The sequence below is a fragment of the Muntiacus reevesi genome, chromosome 5 (genome assembly GCF_963930625.1).
Source record: "Muntiacus reevesi chromosome 5, mMunRee1.1, whole genome shotgun sequence".
Classification (NCBI taxonomy): domain Eukaryota; kingdom Metazoa; phylum Chordata; class Mammalia; order Artiodactyla; family Cervidae; genus Muntiacus; species Muntiacus reevesi.
The window spans coordinates 92,280,352-92,299,423 of record NC_089253.1 but is presented as its reverse complement, the minus strand read 5'-3'; the positions used below and the strand labels follow the sequence as shown (position 1 = coordinate 92,299,423).

The 19,072-nt window shown below is 42.5% G+C and overlaps 1 protein-coding gene across 1 annotated transcript in view; it reads left to right on the top strand.

The window, feature by feature from the left end:
• Window positions 1–19,072, top strand: part of CAMTA1 (calmodulin binding transcription activator 1) — a 943,590-nt gene that overhangs the window by 399,942 nt on the left and 524,576 nt on the right. The gene's annotated exons all lie outside the window — the stretch shown is intronic.

Below are 19,072 nucleotides of genomic sequence, written 5' to 3'. Positions count from 1 at the left end.
TATGTTGCTAGTTTCAGTTTGCCAGTACTTTGTTGAGGATTAATGCATGCATATCCACAAGAGGTATTGGTGAGTAGTTGTCTTGTCTTTTGATGTCTTTGTCTGGTTTTCTCAACAGTGTAATAATGATATCACAAAGTGAGTTGGGAAGTGTTCTCTCCTTTTACAATTTTTGGAAGAGTTTGTAACGAATTATAAAGAATTATTTACTCTATAAATGTTTGGTAGAATTCAGTGGCGAAGCCGTCCGGGCCTGGGATTTCCTTTGTGGGTATTTTTTTTTTCATTGCTAATTTAATCTCTTTACATGTTACAGGTATATTCAGATTGTTTATTTCTTCCTGAGACAGTTTCAGTAGTTTGTGTGTTCTGGAAATTTTTCCATCCATTTCCTCTAAGTTATCTAATTTATTGGTGTACAACTGCTCATAATATTCCTTTATAATATATTTTTTAACATTTGTAGAGTCATAGTACAGTAAGTTTCCTACATACAAACAAGTTCTGTTCCAAGAGCATGTTCGGAAGTCCCACTTGTTTATAATTCCAACAAAGCTAGCCCAGGTTGCTCTACTAACACAATCAGCTGTATAGTTCTATACTGTAATAGGTTTATAATACTTTTCACACAGATAGTACATAAAAAGCAAACACAAAAATAAAGAAAACATGTTTAATCTTACAGTATAATACCTTGAAAAGCACAGTAGTACAGCACAACAACTGGCACACAGGGGCTGATATCGAGTGAAGAGGCAAGAAGAGTTACTGACTGGAGGAGAGAAAGGAGGTGGGAGATGGTAGGGCTGAAGGATCATCAGCAATAGGAGATGGAGGGCAAGCTGCAATTTGACATCAGGCATGAGCCTGATGTTGATGGCATAGGTTCTGGTTCCTTGCTGGATTCAATTCTATCTACTCCCTCAAAAAAAAAATGATCCAGTGATGTCTGGGTAGTAGCTCTTTTCTTCCCATCACAGATGACAGATTACATTCTGAATGGCTGCCACAACCTTCGTGTTCCATTCTACATTCAAGTCCTGTGCCTCAAAAAACTTACTGTGCTGCCTAAAAGAAAGGAAATCTACCTGTCATTTCCTGTTTTGTGAATCTCTTCAGTTCTTTAGTTATTTTTTCTTGTTGCTCCACTCTCTCAATTATTTTCTCTTTTGTTTCCATTGTTATCACTTGATGCTTCTTAGGAGTGCCAGCTACATCACCGCTACTTTTACACTTGCTTCTGGACATCCTGGGCTTGAAATGCAAGATACTGTATTACTGTGCTCTACATAGCACTGTACGATAAAGTATACAAAAACACATGAACTTGTGGAGTATGCATATGCTTGACAGTTTTTGCCAGACATGTGAACTAACTTATGTGCTTGGACATGGAAATGCATGTTTGCATCTTTGAAAGTTTGCAACTTGAAGGTTCGTATGTCGGGGACTTAGTGTAATGTCCCCTTGTTCATTTCTTGCTCTAGTAATTTGAGTCTTCTCTCTTTTTTCTGTTGGTCATTATAGCTAAGACTTGTGAATTTTGTTGATCTTTTCAAAGAACCAGATTTTTTCATAAATTTTTTTTCTGTTTTGTATTTCATTGACTTTCCCTTTCATGTTTTTTGTATCTTTCCTTCTTCTTGCTTTAAGGTTACTTTGCTCTTCTTTTTCCTGTCTTAAGGTGGAAGATTAGGTTATTGATTTGAGATTTTTTTTCTTTTATATATTTCCCTCTAAGCACTGCTTTGCTGCTTCCCATAAGTTTTGATGTCTGCTGCTTTCTTTTTCTTTCATCTCAATGTATCATTTGATTTCCTTTAACTCATTGCTTATTTAGGAATGTTTTTTATAATTTACACATATTTGAGAGTTTCCCCCATTTTTTGCTCTTTATTTCTACATTCATTTCATTGTGGTTGGAAAAAATTCTTTGTATTATTTATATTCTTTTATATTTTTTAAGGTTTGTTTTATGGTCTAGCATATGGTCTATCCTAGAGAATGTTCCACATGCTCTTCAGAAGAATGTATATTCTGTTGTTGAGTGGAGTGTTTTAAAGATGTTTGTTAGGTTAGTTAGTTTATGGCGTTACTCAGATCTTCCCTTTCCTTGTTGATATTCTATCTAGTTGTTCTATCCATTATTGGAGGTAGGATATTGAAGCCTCCAAATACTATTGTAAAATTGTCTATTTCTACCTTTATTTCTGTCAGTTTTTTTCCTTCATGTATTTTGATGCCCTGTTATTAGGTGCATATGTGTTTATAATTGTTATATTTCCTGATGCATTGACACTTTTTTTCATTATGAAATGTCTCTCTTTATCTTTAGTGACAGTCTTCATTTAGAGTCTACTTTGTCTGAGATTAGTATAGATTTCCAGCTCCACTTTCTTGTGGTTGCTGTTTGCATGATGTATTTTACCCATTCTTTTCTTTTCAATGTATTTGTATCTTTGAATCTGAAATGTGTCTCAGGTGCAAAATTTTTTTATTTTATGTAGTCATATTTATCAATCTTTTCTTTTATAACATATGTATTTTTGAATCATAGTAATAAAATCTTTACCTACACTCAGATTGTAAAGGAATTCACCTACATTTCCTTTTAGTACTGGTATGGTTTTAGTTTTTCTATTTGTATCTTTGATCTTTTTGGAAATTATTCTTGTATTTGGTGTGTTAAAATTGTTAGCTGCAACACTTGTCAGAAAGTCCCTTTTTGCCTCAGTGATTTCAGAGACCACCTTTATTATATACACAATTTCCAAATGTGGCTGCATCTATATCTGAACTTTTTTTAACTTCTATATCTATTGATATACCCATACCACTGTTTTAATTAAACTTTCAAGAATAGCTGGAAAAACATTGAGGAATAAAAGCCTCTACCTTACTTCCCCATTGAGGCTTTTCTTTCTCAATGTTTTCCTGACAATTCTTGAAAGTTTATTTTTCCATCTGAACTTTAGTATCAATTTGTCTAGCTCCACAAAATTGCATTGAACTTATAAATTAACTTAGGGAGAAGTGATATCCTAACAATATTGACTTGTCCCACCTAAGATCTACTTACATCTTCTCATTTGTCCAAAAATACTTTGTGTTTAAAAAAGTTTCCTCATAGTGGTTTTGTACATCTCTTGCTAAGTCTATTCCTACTTACTTTATCTTGTTGTTGCTATTGTAAATTAGGTTTTTCTTTCTGGAATTGATTTCTGAATGTTGATTTTATATTCTGCTAATCTTTTTATGGGTTTCCCTGGTGGCTCAGAGGTTAAAGCATCTGCCTGCAATGTGGGAGACCTGGGTTCAATCCCTGGGTTGGGAAGATCCCCTGGAGAAGGAAATGGCAACCCACTCCAGTATTCTTGCCTGGAGAATCCCATGGATGGAGGAGCCTGGTGGGCTACAGTCCACGGGGTTGGAAAGAGTTAAACACGACTGAGTGACTTAACTTACTTAATCTTCTTTTGGGGGGAAATAAGTCATTAATGTGGTTTTAAGCATATTTTCATGAGATTCATGTATGTAGATGCCTATAGTTCTAGTTTATTAATTTTAACTACTGTACTCTATTTTCCACTGTATGAATATACCAGAGTATATATTATCAGAGTATAGACATATTAATATATCTATGTGGGTGAACATTTAGATTGTTTACTGTTTGTCAAAATTGCCAAGTAGTTTCTGAAAGTGGTTATATCAGTTTTCACTCCCATCTGTAGTGTATGACTCCTTGTTGCTTCACAGTTCTGCCTGCATAACTTTTTTTTTAAACAGTAAAATGTTTATAAGACCCAATTTTATTTATTTATTTGTTTGGTTGTTTTAACTCTTTGGCCACATGGCATGTGGGATCTTATTTCTACAACCAGGAAGTGAACGCATGGCCCCTGCATTGAAAGTGCGGAGTCTTAACCACTGGACCATCAGGAAAGCCCCCAGCATTAGCTATTGTCTATCCTTAAATTTGGTCAGTCTGATGGATAGCAAGTGGTGGAGTAGTGTGGCTTTACATGGCTATTCTTAAGTTTTTGGTTCCAAATTCTGAGCCAGATGATCTCTCCCACAAGGACAGTGTCCGTGGGCTGTACACCCTGTGTGTCTGCTTCCTTTCTATGCCCTCCTCTCACTAAGAAGTGTTTGGCTGCTGCTCAGAATTGGAAACTGTGATTTCTCTTTCATAACCCCCTGAGAGGGAAAGGCACTTCTATAACAATTAAATGTATCCTTTATTAGAAGAGGAATACTCAGCCATGAGTCAAGCCTCCTAGTGGAATTTTTTGCTCAGTTACCTGCATTTATAATTGCTATATAATTATCAACAATCATCACTAATGGAGTAGCAACTTGTACCTAGCACTTTGCTAGGCTCTGTATATGGTTTGGTGATGAATTAGACCCAGTTCCCACCCTCTAGGGGCTTGTAACCTAACTGGAAAAGAAAACACTTACATTGGAAGATGCCATGAGGTGACACCAATGACACCCTGTGAGGATGTTATGTGTCAGGTCACTGATGCAAACAGAAAGGTCTACATAAAAATGAATGTAAGAAGAAAAGGGCATATCTCTTGCTTCATATTGTTTTACAAATTCAGGAGGAAGAGCTGTCATTGTGTTTTTTGTTCCTTTAGACAGGCTAAGTTCATCCTAATAAAAAGGTATACACCATTTAAAATACTTCCTTTTTCTTTCTAATGTGCACAATCACCAGCAACTTAAATTTCACCTTTGAAGCAAGTTTTGTCACCTCCAGTGGGCAGATCTAGGATCAGCCTTATTCCTAGGTGTGCATATCTCAGGATTCTGCATCATGAGATCTGGTGGCTGGTTCAACTGTGACCTTGCACCAGGTGTGTCATCCTTGTTTCTTGTGACCAGATTGCTGGCTCTGTGCTTCTTCTCCCCACACTAGAGTTTATGCTGAGCTCCTAATACTTCCAAGACTGAAGCCTTACCTCGATCTCTGTAACCTTCCTGATAGCAGTGCTTCTCCATTCCTTTTGGTGTCAGAAGCCCTGACACCTCTCCTGGGCTTCTCAATGCCAAGTACCCCCAAACCCGGAGTCTGGGTCTTGCCTCAATTAGCTCTTTCCTCCTTCTGCTGCCAGCCAAAACTGGAGTGATGATGAGGGTCTGGTCACAGCTTGGGGGTAAGAAGTTTGCATGCTCATAACATGCCACCTCATCCATTTTACACAAGAGTGACATCCTTTCAGAGTTAGAAACCTCTCTCTGCATCTCCTGGTCCTCTTGTGGCCAACAGCACACCCTCCAGGCAACTGGGCAGCATGGCAGGTGTAGATTTGGCTTCTGCCAAGCAGTGCTCTCAGGGGAGGCCAGCTGGCTTGTGCAGACATTTTGTCTGTAGCTGTGACCTTAGCAGATCTATCTGCTCACCTACCAAGCAAACTGAGCAGGACTCATGCTAGTTGGTTTGTTCACGTTTTCATTTGTTGATTCACCAATCATGCATGTGTTAAACCCTTATTGTGGGCTTCACAGAATGTTCTACAATTACCCTGTCAGCCACACACATGCAAAGAGCCTCCCAACCCTCTCTCTTTACCCCATGGAGCACTGGGTGTCTCTGAGCCTCTGAGAGCTGTCAACTTATTGCCAGAATTTTACCTGTCTTCTAGCCTTGTGTTAGGCAACCTGAACCCTGCACAGGGCAGGATCTTGACTCTTGAAAACCATGTGGTTCTGTTGAGAAGCAAATCAAGCCAGTAATGAATCAAGACATATTGAATGAACGGGGCACCTCTGCTCTCATGGTTTGGACGAGAAAGGCTTAAATTGTTTAGGGTTTACTGAGGGCTGGAGTGGCTTAGGACCACTTCCTAAAAGTTAAGCTGAGCCCTAAAGGATGAGTAGACTTTAGACAGAATCTAGGAAAAGGCTTAACTCTTGAGAGTAACTTGAATTGCACAATGGGTTCTAGAGACGTTGAAGAGACCAGCTTGATGCTCTGTTAGCTGTTTCAAATGTCACATCCTTGGGACCGCCTACTTGACCGGATTAGCACTTGGGACCTTTGTATAAGAGGTTGTCCTGGAGTGGCCACTGCTGGGCAGAACCAGCTGTGGTTAACTCTCTATCCTGGGCAGGGTCTGGAGATGGCATAGCCTAACCCTAGACTGCCCATGACACAGAAAATAGCCTTCAACCACTAGTCAAGTCTCCCATCCTTCTCCTGTGTGACTGCTGTTTGAAGATTTTAATTCTTTTTTTGTTGTTCTTAAAGCTGTAGGGTAATTACCCTTGTCCTTAATAATTGCATTAGTTTCCTTGATGAGCAGAGATGCTCCAGAGTCTGTGCTGTTAAAAAGAGGTTAGGATTAAGGTTTTCAACCTGCTGCTGGTGTGAGAGGCTATCTCCATGCCAATTACCATCTCCTTGATAGGATTAGTCACTGTGTTAATTGCTACTCAGAAAAACTGCCAAGTTTGTTGTTTTAGACTTTGGCTTTTAAAATATTGCAGATGTCATCTCAAATGCAAATTGTATTTGGTATTAGAGATAACTGTTGATCTATTAACACTTTGGGGTTGATTTGTATCTGAAGCTGTAGGAGATAGAGGAGCCTTGCCCTTGGATGATTAATTGCGTCTTTGATGGTGGTTCCAGCGCTGGGAGGGGGAGGCAGCTGTCAGGCCTGTTCTCTGGCACTCTCTCTGAGAGAACTCAGGGCTCTGTCAGCAGCAATCTGTTGGAATTGGCCAGAGTAACGTGTGAAACAATCTCGGTCTTCAACCCAAGAGCCTTGCCCATCTACTCTGCAGGTCATCCTGCCTGGTTAGCTTCTGGTTCATACCTCGAGTGCCATGTCTCTTCAGGGTCTATCACATGGACAGAGCAGCTCTCAATCTTTAGAGGTTTTCAAGTCGGTGGCATCTTGCCATTTTGGACCAGGAGAGACCAGTTAGACTTAGAGAATAACCTACATTATCTAGCATTTTCTTTCTCTTTTATATTTTAAAAGCTTTTACATTTCAAAATAATTCCAACATTTCAGAAAAGTTGCAGGAATAGTACAAAGAAATGCCATATGCCTTTCACCTAGATTCCCCAGTTGTCACCAGGCTATCATTTCTGCTTTGTCACTCTCTCTGTGCGTGTATGCCTGTGCATTTTTCCTGAGCCGTTTGAAAGTAAGTTCCAGACACAATGCCCCATTACTCCTAAGCACTTTGGTGTGTATTTCCTAAGAATTAGGGTGTTCTCTTGCATAACTCAGTACAATGATCAAAATCAGGAAAATAGCCCTGATGCAACGCCATTATCCAATCTACAGGCTCTTTCCTGTAACCAATTACATCCCAATAAAGTCCTTTATAGCAAAACATAATCATCGTCATCACCATCATCATCATAGTCACCATCATCTGGTGTAAGAGCCAGTCTAACATCTCACATATTTGGTTCCCATGTCTCTCTCCCTTTTCAAAATCATCTCATTTATTTGTGGCTGGCTAGGTCTTTTTTGCAGTGTGGGCTTTCTCTAGTTGCAGAGAGTGGAGGCTAGTCTTCATTGCAGTACACAGCCTTCTCGTTATGGAGCATGAGCTCTAGAGTGCATGGGCTTCAGTGGCTGCAGTGTGTGGGCTCAGCAGTTGTGATTCTTGGGCTCTGGAGCACAGGCTCAACAGTAGTGGTGCACAGGCTTAGAGACTTGGTAGCCTGTGGGATCTTCCGGGATCAGGGATCAAACCTGTGTCTCCTGCACTGGCAGGCAGACTCTTTACCACGAGGCACCAGGGAAGCCCTCCGTGACTCTTCAATATCCACGCATCTGGAATAGTTCCTCGGTCTTTCTTTGTCTTTCATGACCTTGGCCTCGTTTTTAAGAGTACAGGCCAGTTATTTTGAAGAATGTCCTTCCATTTGGGTTCGCCTGGCGTCTCTTCATGACTAGGTTCAGGACATGCATTTCAGGCAGGAAGACCACAGAAGTCATGTGGGGTCCTTTCAATGTGTCTTGTTAGGAGGTCCATGGTACCGGCTGTCCTATTCCTGGAGCTGTTAACACTGATTGTTGCTTAAGATGGTATCTGCTACATTTCTCAGTGTAAAGTTATTTCACCCCCTTTGTAATTGATTAACATTCTGTGAGGAAATAGTTTAGGTCTATGTAAATATCTTGTTTTTCATTAAACTTTTACCCACTTGTTTTGGCATCTATTGATAATTCTTGCCTGAATTATTATAATATTTGCCAGATGGTGGTTTTTATTTCTAAATTTATTTATTGCTTAGTTCTTTCTACTGTATTGAAGAGCTTCTGCTTTCTTACATTTATTTATTTACTCATTTATTTATACCCATGTGTAATCATGTATTCTCATTTTACTCAATGGGTTACATTGACTGAGTTATATTCAGTGGGTTCTATATTGGTCCAATGGTTTATAGTCCAGTTATTTCAATGGTTAAATTGTCACAGCTTTGGCCAGTGGGAGTACCTTCTACTTGGTTGCTCTGTCCTTTTGACAAATCCCCATGATATTTTTTACAGCATGCTATTTTGAAAAATTTCAAACATACAGAAAATTAATGGATATTTTGTGAACATCCATATGCTTATCACCTAGATTCTTTAACATTTTAGCAGGCTTTACCTTAGTGTAGTGACTTGTATACCTTCCAGAAATTCATCTTATTTTTTAATTGCATTTCATAGTAAGCTGTAGGCATCCTTAAACACTGGGCAGACATGATATTGTCTATAGATATATATTTTTTACAGCTCTTTTATTAGGTAAAATTTACATGCAGTGTGATATACAAATATTGTATACCCTTTGATACATTTTGACAAATGTGTTCACCACATAACTCAAACTCATGTCAAGATATAAAGCACTGTCATCACCCCCAAGAAAATTAATTCATGTTCCTTTCCAATCAGTCCTTGTCCCCATCTACCTCATGAGCAGCCACAGTTCTGATTTTGTTCCCACCATAAATTAGTTTTGCCTATTTTAGAATTTCATATAAATGGAACATGTACAGCATGTATTCTTCTGGGTAAGATTTATTCTCATCATTATGATGTTGAGATTTGTACGTGTCATTGATTATATCAGTCATTCATTCATTCCATCAACTTTCGAGCATTTCCTCACTTTCTAGTACAACGAACTGTTCCAAGGTTGCCTTGTACTGTCCTCCCACTAGTCCTGGGCTCTCTCTTGAAGGAGCCCTGGCTTCTTTCAGTAGAGAATGGTTTCTGGATTTTAGGTGTATTCGTTGCTACTGGTATCATTGCTTCTAGGTGTTCGCTCTTTTGATAGAAAGAACTAAGAAACGTGTGTGAGTATACACTCAGATATACACAAACATACACATACATGTTAACTATTTCTACACATATATACTCGTTCATGTATGTGTGAATTCATGCATTTGTAATGACACCAATTCCAATGCATTTGTAATGGCACCAATTCCAATCCAATACCTTAGGTTCATTCTGGCCTTTAATCTTTCCATATATGGAACTTCCTTCAACAAAGGAGAAAATTTCCCAAATACATTATTTTCCAAGTCCCAAAATACACATAAAGTAGCTAAGTAAGAGTTAACCCACACCATGGAAGAAAACAAACCTACTAACTAGAGTTCAAAATTGGTTTATGGCACTTTTGGGCTTTAGTCTGAAGTAAAACAGTTGAGATCCTCTGTTTAAATTTACTCAGATTAATGTTTCTCTCCCCACTCCCATTCACTCTGCTTATATTATTCTTGGAAGAAAGAGTTAGGTTCTTTTGTTTTTATTCCACTTTAGGGTCCCACCCCATCTTTGTTTATTTCTTTTTAGTATATAATAGATTCCTATGTTGCAAAAGTCAAAACAATGCAAAACGGGTAGACTCAGAGAAGTGTTAACCAATCATTATTTTCACTTTATCTGTCCTGACTGTCTTTTGCTAATATTTTATTAGTTTCTCCTTTTCCCCCCTTACACAAAAGAGAGATACTTCTTTGTATCTTTAAAATAGTTTATTTTAAAAGTTAATTTCTAGTTTTACTACACTGTGATCAGAAAACATTCTTTGAAACATTTCTCGTTTATGAGTTGTTATTCAGTTGCTCAGTTATGTCTCTTTGTGACCCCATGGACTGCAGCATGCCAGGCTTCCCTGTCTTTCACCATCTCCCAGAGCTTGCTCAAACTCTTATCCATTGAGTCAGTGATGCCATCCAACCATCTCCTCCTCTGTTGCCCCCTTCTCCTGCCCTCAACCTTTCCCAGCATCAAGGTCGACATGCTGATTATTTGTCACCCAATACATGATCAATTTCTGTGGATAATCTATGTGCACTTAATAAGAAGTTGTGATCTCTAATATTAGGTATCTAAATATCTCCATATGATTGTTTTACTGATTATGTTTTCTAGACTTTGTGTCTTTACCTCCATTTTTGCCTACCTGATCTCTTTTGTGCGAAAAGTGGTGTGTTAGAGTGTTCTATTATTAGTGTATTTCCATCTGTTTTCTCTTTCATCTCCTACAGTTTCTACTAATAAAGGTAGTATTAGTCTTTCTTTGTGCACTGATAGTCATTCCCATTATATTTTCATTGTGAAATCTGAATTTTTTTCTTTTTAGTATTGAAATATATTTGCCACATTTAGGCTTCTTTTTCCCCTTGAATTCTACATATTTGACTTGTATGTCAAGATTGCAATACTTGCATTGCTATTGTTCCTATTTGCCTGATGTATCTTTGCCTAACTCTTTATTTTCAGCCTTTCCAAATCCCTTTTTAAAAGTGTGCCTCTTGTAAGTGATATATGGTTGAATTATGTTTTTTAAGCCAAATCAAAAATCTATTTCTTTTGATAGGGGAGTTAAGCCTGTTCACAATCACTTATATGTCCAATATTTATATGACTGACAAGCTTGGTCTTAACATTTTCATAATATTTTATGAATAATACATTTTATGTTCTATTTGTTGTACTTCTTTCTCTACATGACACATTTTCTTTGCTCACTTATTATTTAATTTCTTTTGGTAAACAGAAAGCTTCCATTTTTGTTCTACTGGCTACCTTTGTATTGATACTTATTAGCTTAAAATCTTTTAAAGTCCCCTATAAGCTTTTACTACCTGGCTTGTCAGTTGCATATGGAATCCCTTAGCTTCCTATACAGTCATCATTGTACAAAGTGTATATATTATATAAAATTCCCTGTACCACCGTGATTGAGCTTATTCTGTTTTTGTCTTTCTCTTGTTGCCTGCCATTTCGTAGTTGTATTATTTTCACTTTGACCAAACATGTAAAATGTGTACGTTATTCTTCTCTCTATACTCCCCTATTTAATTTAGGCCTATAATTAAATATATAAAAAATTCCCTGTAAATCCGTTTGCGAAGAGTCCCCGTTATCTCCTGGCTGGCTGAAGTTAATTCTCTGTAGATGTCTTAAGAAGGGCTGGCTCATGGGTACCTTATTCCCTGAGTTCTTATGTGTTTAAAACCTTTTTTTCCCCTCTGACTTTGATTTTAGAAGACCTGCTTTGCTGGATATAAACTTTTCGATTCACACCGTCTTACTTTGAGTTTCATGAGAACGTTGCTCCATCACTGCTCTGCTTTGTAGGTTGCTGTTGAGAAGCCTAATGACAGTCTAAATCTCTTGCCCTTGTAAGTTATTTGATCTTTTGGTTTGCAGGCTGTGAGGATATTTTCTCAAATGCTTCTTTGAGATTTTTAATTCCATTTGCAGTGTTATGTTTCCGTTTTTTTTTTTTTCCCTTCTGCTTTATGGTTGCATGGTTCCTTCTGCTTTGTGGAGTGATTTTCATCAGTTGAAATATTTGGATTCTCGTTTTTGTCTTCCTTCTCTGAGCAGCCTTTATATAGATGAAGATGCTCCCACCTCTGTATTTCACAGGCTGAGTGGTTCGTGTGATTTTTAGTTCAAGTGCCCCCTCTTCTGTCAGTGTAGCAGAGTGCAGTTTCTTTAATGGTTGACTTTTGGTGGGGGGAGGGGAGTGAAGAAGAGTGTGTCCTTGGATATATTTTATTATTTTGGTTTTGCAGGTTTGTAAATGTCAGTTTCTTGTTTTCTCTCCCTTTACTGCACACTTTCTGAGTGGTGCCCACCCCTCGTTTCTCTCCTGCTCATGCCCACCTTTAAACTCTCCCCTCCCTTTAAACCTATTGAACCCTGGTCAATGCTCTGCATTCTTCTTCCAGTTTTTCTTTTTTCCCACTTAGGTTACACTTTCTCTTTCTCCAGGTGCTTGTGGTTTATTCCCAAGCCCTCCACTGCTTGCCCCTCTCTTCTCGTGGTTTTGGGACCCTTTCCCACCCCTTGTAGCGGTGAGCATGTGCTTAGTCATGTCCAGCTCTTTGGGACCCTGTGGACTGTAGCCCTGCCTTGTCCTTGGGATTCACCAGGCAAGAATACTGAAGTGGGTTGTCATTTCCTCCTCCAGGGGATCTTCCCAACCCAGGGATCGAACCCACATCTCCTGCGTTTCCTGCATTAGCAGGCAGATTATTTACCACTGAGCCATCTGGGAAGCCCTTCCTACCTCTTAGCTCTCTACAAAGATTTTGGGTGGGAATTCAAGAAATCGCTTTACTGGAAATGGGGAAAATGAATGTCTATCTTTCTATTTAGAGATAATTTGGCATTATAATGTCTCTGTCTTCTAGTTGTGCTAAAGCTATGGCTTGTGTGTTGTTTTATTTATTAACTTTGTTGATCTCTTGTTTGGGTGGATCATGTTGGGGGGGAGGTTTAGGTTTCTGTGACCACCAGTGCCTTAGCTACCGAGAAGAGCCCTATAGAGCTTAAAAAATTTGTATATATTTGGCTGCACTGGGTCTTAGTTGCGGTACTTAGGAACTTCAGCCTTCACTGTGACATGTAGGATCTTTAGTTCTGGCAGATGGAATCTAGTTCCCTGACCAGGGATGGAAACCCAAGCTCCCTGCATTGGGAGCATGGAATCTTAGCCTCTAGATCACCAGGGAAGAGCTGCCTGTAGAGCATCTTGAGAGATCGTGCAGTTACATCAATTTCAAGTTTATAGCAAACACTGTCATCCACAGTGTTTTCATGTTGATTGTACACAGATTAATCTTGTGGACATCTTTGAAAAGGTGTGCTTGCTTAAGATGGCTGAGTGTCCCCCCTGGAAGATCACCCACATCTCATCTGCTTGGCCAGCCTTTTCTCATACTTCAGTGTGATACTGGAGAGTTGTCAGTTTCCGCATTTGCTGGGAAGGTTGGAATGGATGAGGCTGTTACTGCTGGTGGCACATGGGAGGGAGCAGTGCTGTTCTGTTGCTAGAGTGTGATCTAGTGTATGCACAACTGCAGATCTTTTATTTTCTGGCTGCACTGTGTGACTTCTGGGATCTTAGTTCACTGACCAGGGATCAGAACTGTGCCCCCTACAGTGGAAGCTCAGAGTCCTAACCACTGGACCACCAGGGAATTCCCATGTCTGCAGGTCTTTGTCAAGAAGGGGCTGCTCCCCATCCAAGCATACTTTTTACAGAATTTTCACACAGGGTCCAAAACCTGAGTTGGATTCTGCCTTCCATGGCTGGGGAAATGGCCTAGTGCCCAGCACATAACAGGGGCCTAAGAATGTTTGTGGAAGGAATGAATCAACCATCTTTGTTCTGAAAATAGACCACCTATGACTTGTTATAGTAGGAAAACTGAGGCCCCTGGAAAGAGAGGGAGAGTTTGTCAGGGATCTGTTTTCAGCCCCAGACGAGCAACAGAGAGAGGCAGAGCACACTGGGAAATTCCGTTCATACACCCACCCTTTGCAGGAACCTCAGCTCTGCTGGGGGGACAGCCGGGTCACTGCCTTGGCCTCCTGCCAGCAGGTGGGTCCTGCCCCACTCCCCCCCATTCCCTCTGGGTCATGCCCTCCTTCTAGGCACAGGAGCACTCACTCACAGGATCCCTGGAGACCCTCTGAAGCGTTTGGTCACTTGATGTCCCTAAGATGCTGCTCATCTGCTCTGTCGTCTGTGGGCTCCAGGAAAAGGGGCCATGTCAGCTCTGTGGCTTCTGACCCTCTGGAGGAGGAACAGTGCTCAGACAGACTCTGAAAGGACATCACATATTCTGAGCTGCCCTGGCATCCTAAGGGGCATCTGCACCAGGTGGGAGAGAGTCCCGTGCATTCTCACGTCAGCTCACAGGCAGTGGGTCAAGGGTTGGTGTCCCTGCATCCAGACAGAACCCTCCACTCTGGCACCCCCGTTCCAATTTGGGGTTTCAAGGTCCCTGTGTGCCCGGACAAGGGGACACGGTCAGGAGCTGTAGGACACAGGAAGGGGCAGGCTTCAGTCACGACAGCCTCTTCCCACCCTCAGACGGGACCAGGTGGGCTCCCCCACCTTTCAGTAGTGGCGTCTTGTGGATGCTGGCCGGGAATCCTTCCTGCCAGGCAGGAGGGCCAGAGGCAGGAGGCCCTGGAAGCCCACTGGGCACTGACCCTGATGAACAGTGTGGTGTCCTCAGAATCCGTCGTGTGGACATACAGGCCACCCCAGGAGGTCAGGTGCCAGGCGAGATGCTCTGGGTGATGGGCAGACCTTGAGACCCCACATGTTTTTCTCCCAGAGCCCCACTGTTTTACCTTTAGACAACACTGTCATTCATGGCATTTATTTACTTGTTCATTCATTCATTCATTCACACTTTCAGTGACTCTTGCATTCTTCTCCCTTGTGCCCCAAACCACTGGCTCTGGAGAACAAAAGACAGACTCAGAGCCCTTGTCTTTGGGGAGCTTTGAAGAGCAGTGTGGCTCCTGGGGACTCACAGTGTGTGACCCTTTGAAGGAGGAAGTCTGCTCAGAATCAAGCCTGGTCCATTTTTACAAATATTTGTATTTATTTCTTTATTTTTGGCTGTGCTGGGTCTTGGCTGCTTTCTCTAGTTGTGGCAGGTGGGCTGCTCATTACAGTGGCTTCTCTGTTGCGGAGCACAGGCTCTAGGGCTCACGGACTTCAGTCATTGTGACTCACGGGCTTGATAGTTGTGGCTCCCTGGCTCCAGAATACAGGCTCAATAGTTGTGGCGCATGGGGAGTTGCTCCCCAGCATTTGAACATCAGGGATGAACCCATGTCTCCCGCAATGGCAGGCACATTCTTTGCCACTGAGCCACCAGGGAAACCCAAACCTGTTCAGTTTTGTTAAGCTGAAAATTTTGCAGATTCCTTCGACTGTGGGCTCCCTTCTTCCTTCCACTGTGATGGGCAGAGTGTGGACACACCGTACAATGCCTGCCAGGTCTGCTGAACAGGGCCGCACGGGGTTATGGGCGAGAGCATGGACTTGGATCCTGAGAGATCTAGGTTAGAATCCCGGCTCTGCTGCTCATGGCTGTAGGATTGGGGTCACTTGAACCTCGCTAGGTTTTGATTTTCTCATAAGTGGTGTGAGGATAATAATTCTTACCCCAGCGGGAGAATTAAATAGGTAAAGAAATTGGCAAGTTTTACCCCGTGGTCAGAAGGGATAGTAACTGCCATGTGGTATCTCTTCCTCCTCCCGAAGTGTATGCCTGCATGCACGTGCGCGCGCGCGCACACACACACACACACACACACATGCACACAGACACAAAGTAATAAATCTGGCCTGGGAGGCAGCAGTGGCTCTGCCTTCTAAAAGTTGTCTGAACTGCTGGCTCTCCAGATTGGGGATGGGGTGGGGACTCTGGGTTATTGAACGGCTTTTTTACCAGACATGATGTGCGGGGTTCTTATAATGTCAGTTAAATCTGGGAAATAGACCAACCATGACTTCCAGTTAAATGAAACACCTCAGGGCTATCAGCTAAATAGACGATGCTTTTGAGAGAATCCTTGAGTGTTGTGTCAGGGCTGGGACCTGGGGAGGCTGATGCTGCATCTCCTGAGCTGGCTCCTTGGGGGCCCCTGGCTGTAACGACACCTGATGCCTAGTGTCCTTGTGAGGGGGGTGGAGATCTGATCTGTATGGATCACTTGGTCTTTCCTGGGCTCTGCTCTCTTTCATCCCCTCCCATTCTCTTTCCGGAGAAGGCAATGGCACCCCAGTCCAGTACTCTTGCCTGGAAAATCTCATGGGCAGAGGAGTCTGGTAGGCTGCAGTCCATGGGGTCGCTAAGAGTCAGACACGACTGAGCGACTTCACTTTCATGCATTGGAGAAGGAAATTGCAACCCACTCCAGTGTTCTTGCCTGGAGAATCCCATGGATGGGGGAGCCTGGTGGGCTGCCGTCTGTGGGGTTGCACAGTGTCGGACACAACTGAAGCGACTTAGCAGCAGCAGCATTCCCTTTCTGTCTTCTTGTTTCCTGACTCTGGCAACTGTAGAATGTTACTTAGGAAAGTTACATTACCTCTCTAGGAAACCCCACTCCATTCCCCACCATGACTTAGCAGCTGTGCCTGGGGAGAGCGGGAGCTTGTGTTTTGTAGACTGGAGGGGATCATGCATCCTGGGCCCCCCTGGAGAACTCTGACTCCTTGTCTCTGTTCTGAGGGGCACGACTGCCATGCCAGCAACTTCATCTCTGCCCACTGCAGAGATTCCTACGGGTACCTCTTTCTTCATAGCACTGTCCCATGCTGGGCCAGGAAATGCCCTTTGGTCTTCCAGCCATCGTGGAGGGAGCTCATGTCAGCAGATGGTCTCCATCCAAGCTCCACTGCATGTGGGCTCTGCAGTTGAGCAGGCTGATCTGCAGGACCTGGTTTCCTTCCCCACATGGGTGAAACCCCTGCCTGGAGAGGATGCAACACGATGCTGATAAGTTGCCCAGCACACTGTCTGGCACAGAGGAAGCCAAATCGTTTGCTTTCTTAAGATCTGGGAGACAGTTCCTTCTAGATCTTACCAACACCCTCACTCCTGCCTACCCTTGCTGGCCACCATCTCAGTACATTTTATCATGGGGTACAGCTTAGACATTTTTCTTGCCTTTACTTACCTTTTCATCCATCCATCATCCTATCTTCCTATCCATCCATCATCCATCCACCCACCCACCCATCTATCCTTTGTCCATCTGCCCACCCATCCTCCAACCCCTTCACCTATTTATCCATATATCTGTACATCCATCTCCATCTATCATACATTTATCCATCCATCATCCATGCATTTATTTACCCATCCATTCATGATCTACTCACCCACCCATCCATCATCCATCTACCCACCCACCCTCCAACCTTTCCACCTATCTATTCATCCATTCACACCTATGTCCATCCGTTCCTTGTTTTATTCATCTAATAATGATTTATTGGACATTCCCTTTATTTATATGTCAGATTGTGAGAAGCAAAGCAGATTCTCTACCTTCCCCAAGCTTATAGTCCCCCAGCGGATAGAAACGATTAAACAGGGGGGTGTGTGTGTCTGTATGAGTTGGGTGGCGGGTGCCAGGCAGGGAGAGTAAGGACTGCTTGGGAAATGCATGGCAGGGTCACCAAACATGGTCCAGAAGGATCAGGAAGACTTCATGGAGAAAGTGACTCTTACCTCCTTGACTACATATAAACAACTTGGGGACAGGGACTGTGCATTTTAGTGTCATCAACAGGCAGGCAGTGGAGTGCCTACTACTTCTATGAGGTCCTGGGGTTACGAAGAGGGGTGAAGATACAAAATAAACAGTAATGCAAAGCAATGGTTAATAAGTGCTTGTTCAATGAATCCATGGGTGAATGTGCCTTTGCCAGGCTTATATTTGCTAAGAAATACTCTCAGCACATGCTCAATCTGTGACTCCCCATGAGTAAGAAGCTTAGAAGAGCTCATCTGAGTTTTCACTTGGTTCATGAATATGCAAGCAAGCTTCCTTTTAATCTCAAATATTATTTTATTAGATGTATTTTAATTTATTCATTAGACCTGTCTTTCACTTGGATCAATGAGAAATTTAACTAAGGCATCATTCCATCTTCAGTGTGGTCAGTAGAGGGTAGACAGCTAGTCCAGTAGGTAATGTCCTGAGTGAAAAATTCCTGAAGACCTTGATCAGCCCTGATGACCAGAGAGATGCTGGGTTTATTATGACCACAGAATAGCCATGATTACAACCACTAGCATGGCCCATCGTGATGTAGAGTGGCATATGTGACCCCCTGACGTATGCCATATGCCATAAAGTCAGAGAGCCCAGAGCATCCTTGAATGTCTCCTGGGGGGACAGAGGCTGACTCCCTGCAGGTGAGGTCTGACTGAGATCTCGCCAGCATCATTTTATTAGCAGGAATGACTGTGGCTTAGCTGGAAATGTAATAGCTGCTCAAGGTCAGACTGTAAGCCAGAGCGGAGGTACTTGGTGAGCTTGCCACTGGACGGCCTAGCTTTGCACCAGTCTGCAGGCCTCTCCCAGCTGGCAGGGGTGTCTCAGGGGGCGGCTCAACTTCCACCCAGTGGCAAAGGGAGAAACCGGGAGCTGCTGAGTCCTGGCAGCTGTGTTCACACCCCCAACAAGGTCCATGGTGCAGGCTTTCTAAAGCATTGCCACTTACTAAAATTAACCCTAAAGGAAATCTGCCATGTAATGGTTTTCATCATGAGATATTATCATCATATCAGATAGTGGTACATAGCAGCACAAAATTCGAGAGCCCGCCTGTCCCTCTCCGCCTCCTGCTCCGGTGGGTCCAGATGCCTCCTGAAGCAGGTTGGAGGCACGGAGAGGTGGTTCCTCTCTCCTGGTATTGAATGACTTGTCAAGGGCAAAGTTCTAGGGCTGGTGAGGCACCCCTGGGGTTCTGGGTATGGGAATATTCAGCGGATGCACCTCTGCTGGTTTAGCTGCCTGGGTTCCTATAGCTCCCCCAAGTCATCGGGATGGATTGATGGAACCCTGCCCACCAGGCTGCAGCTTCACTTGCTGCTCTCCACACAGGCTGCTACTGTGATGAGCCTCAATCCACGAGGTGCCTCTCCAGCCGCCCACAGCCAGCAGAGTGGCAGAAAGTGCCTCCCTCTTCATGACCCACAAAGAGTTTGAGGACAGTCTAGAAGTGTCAGGAGGGAGCCAAAGGG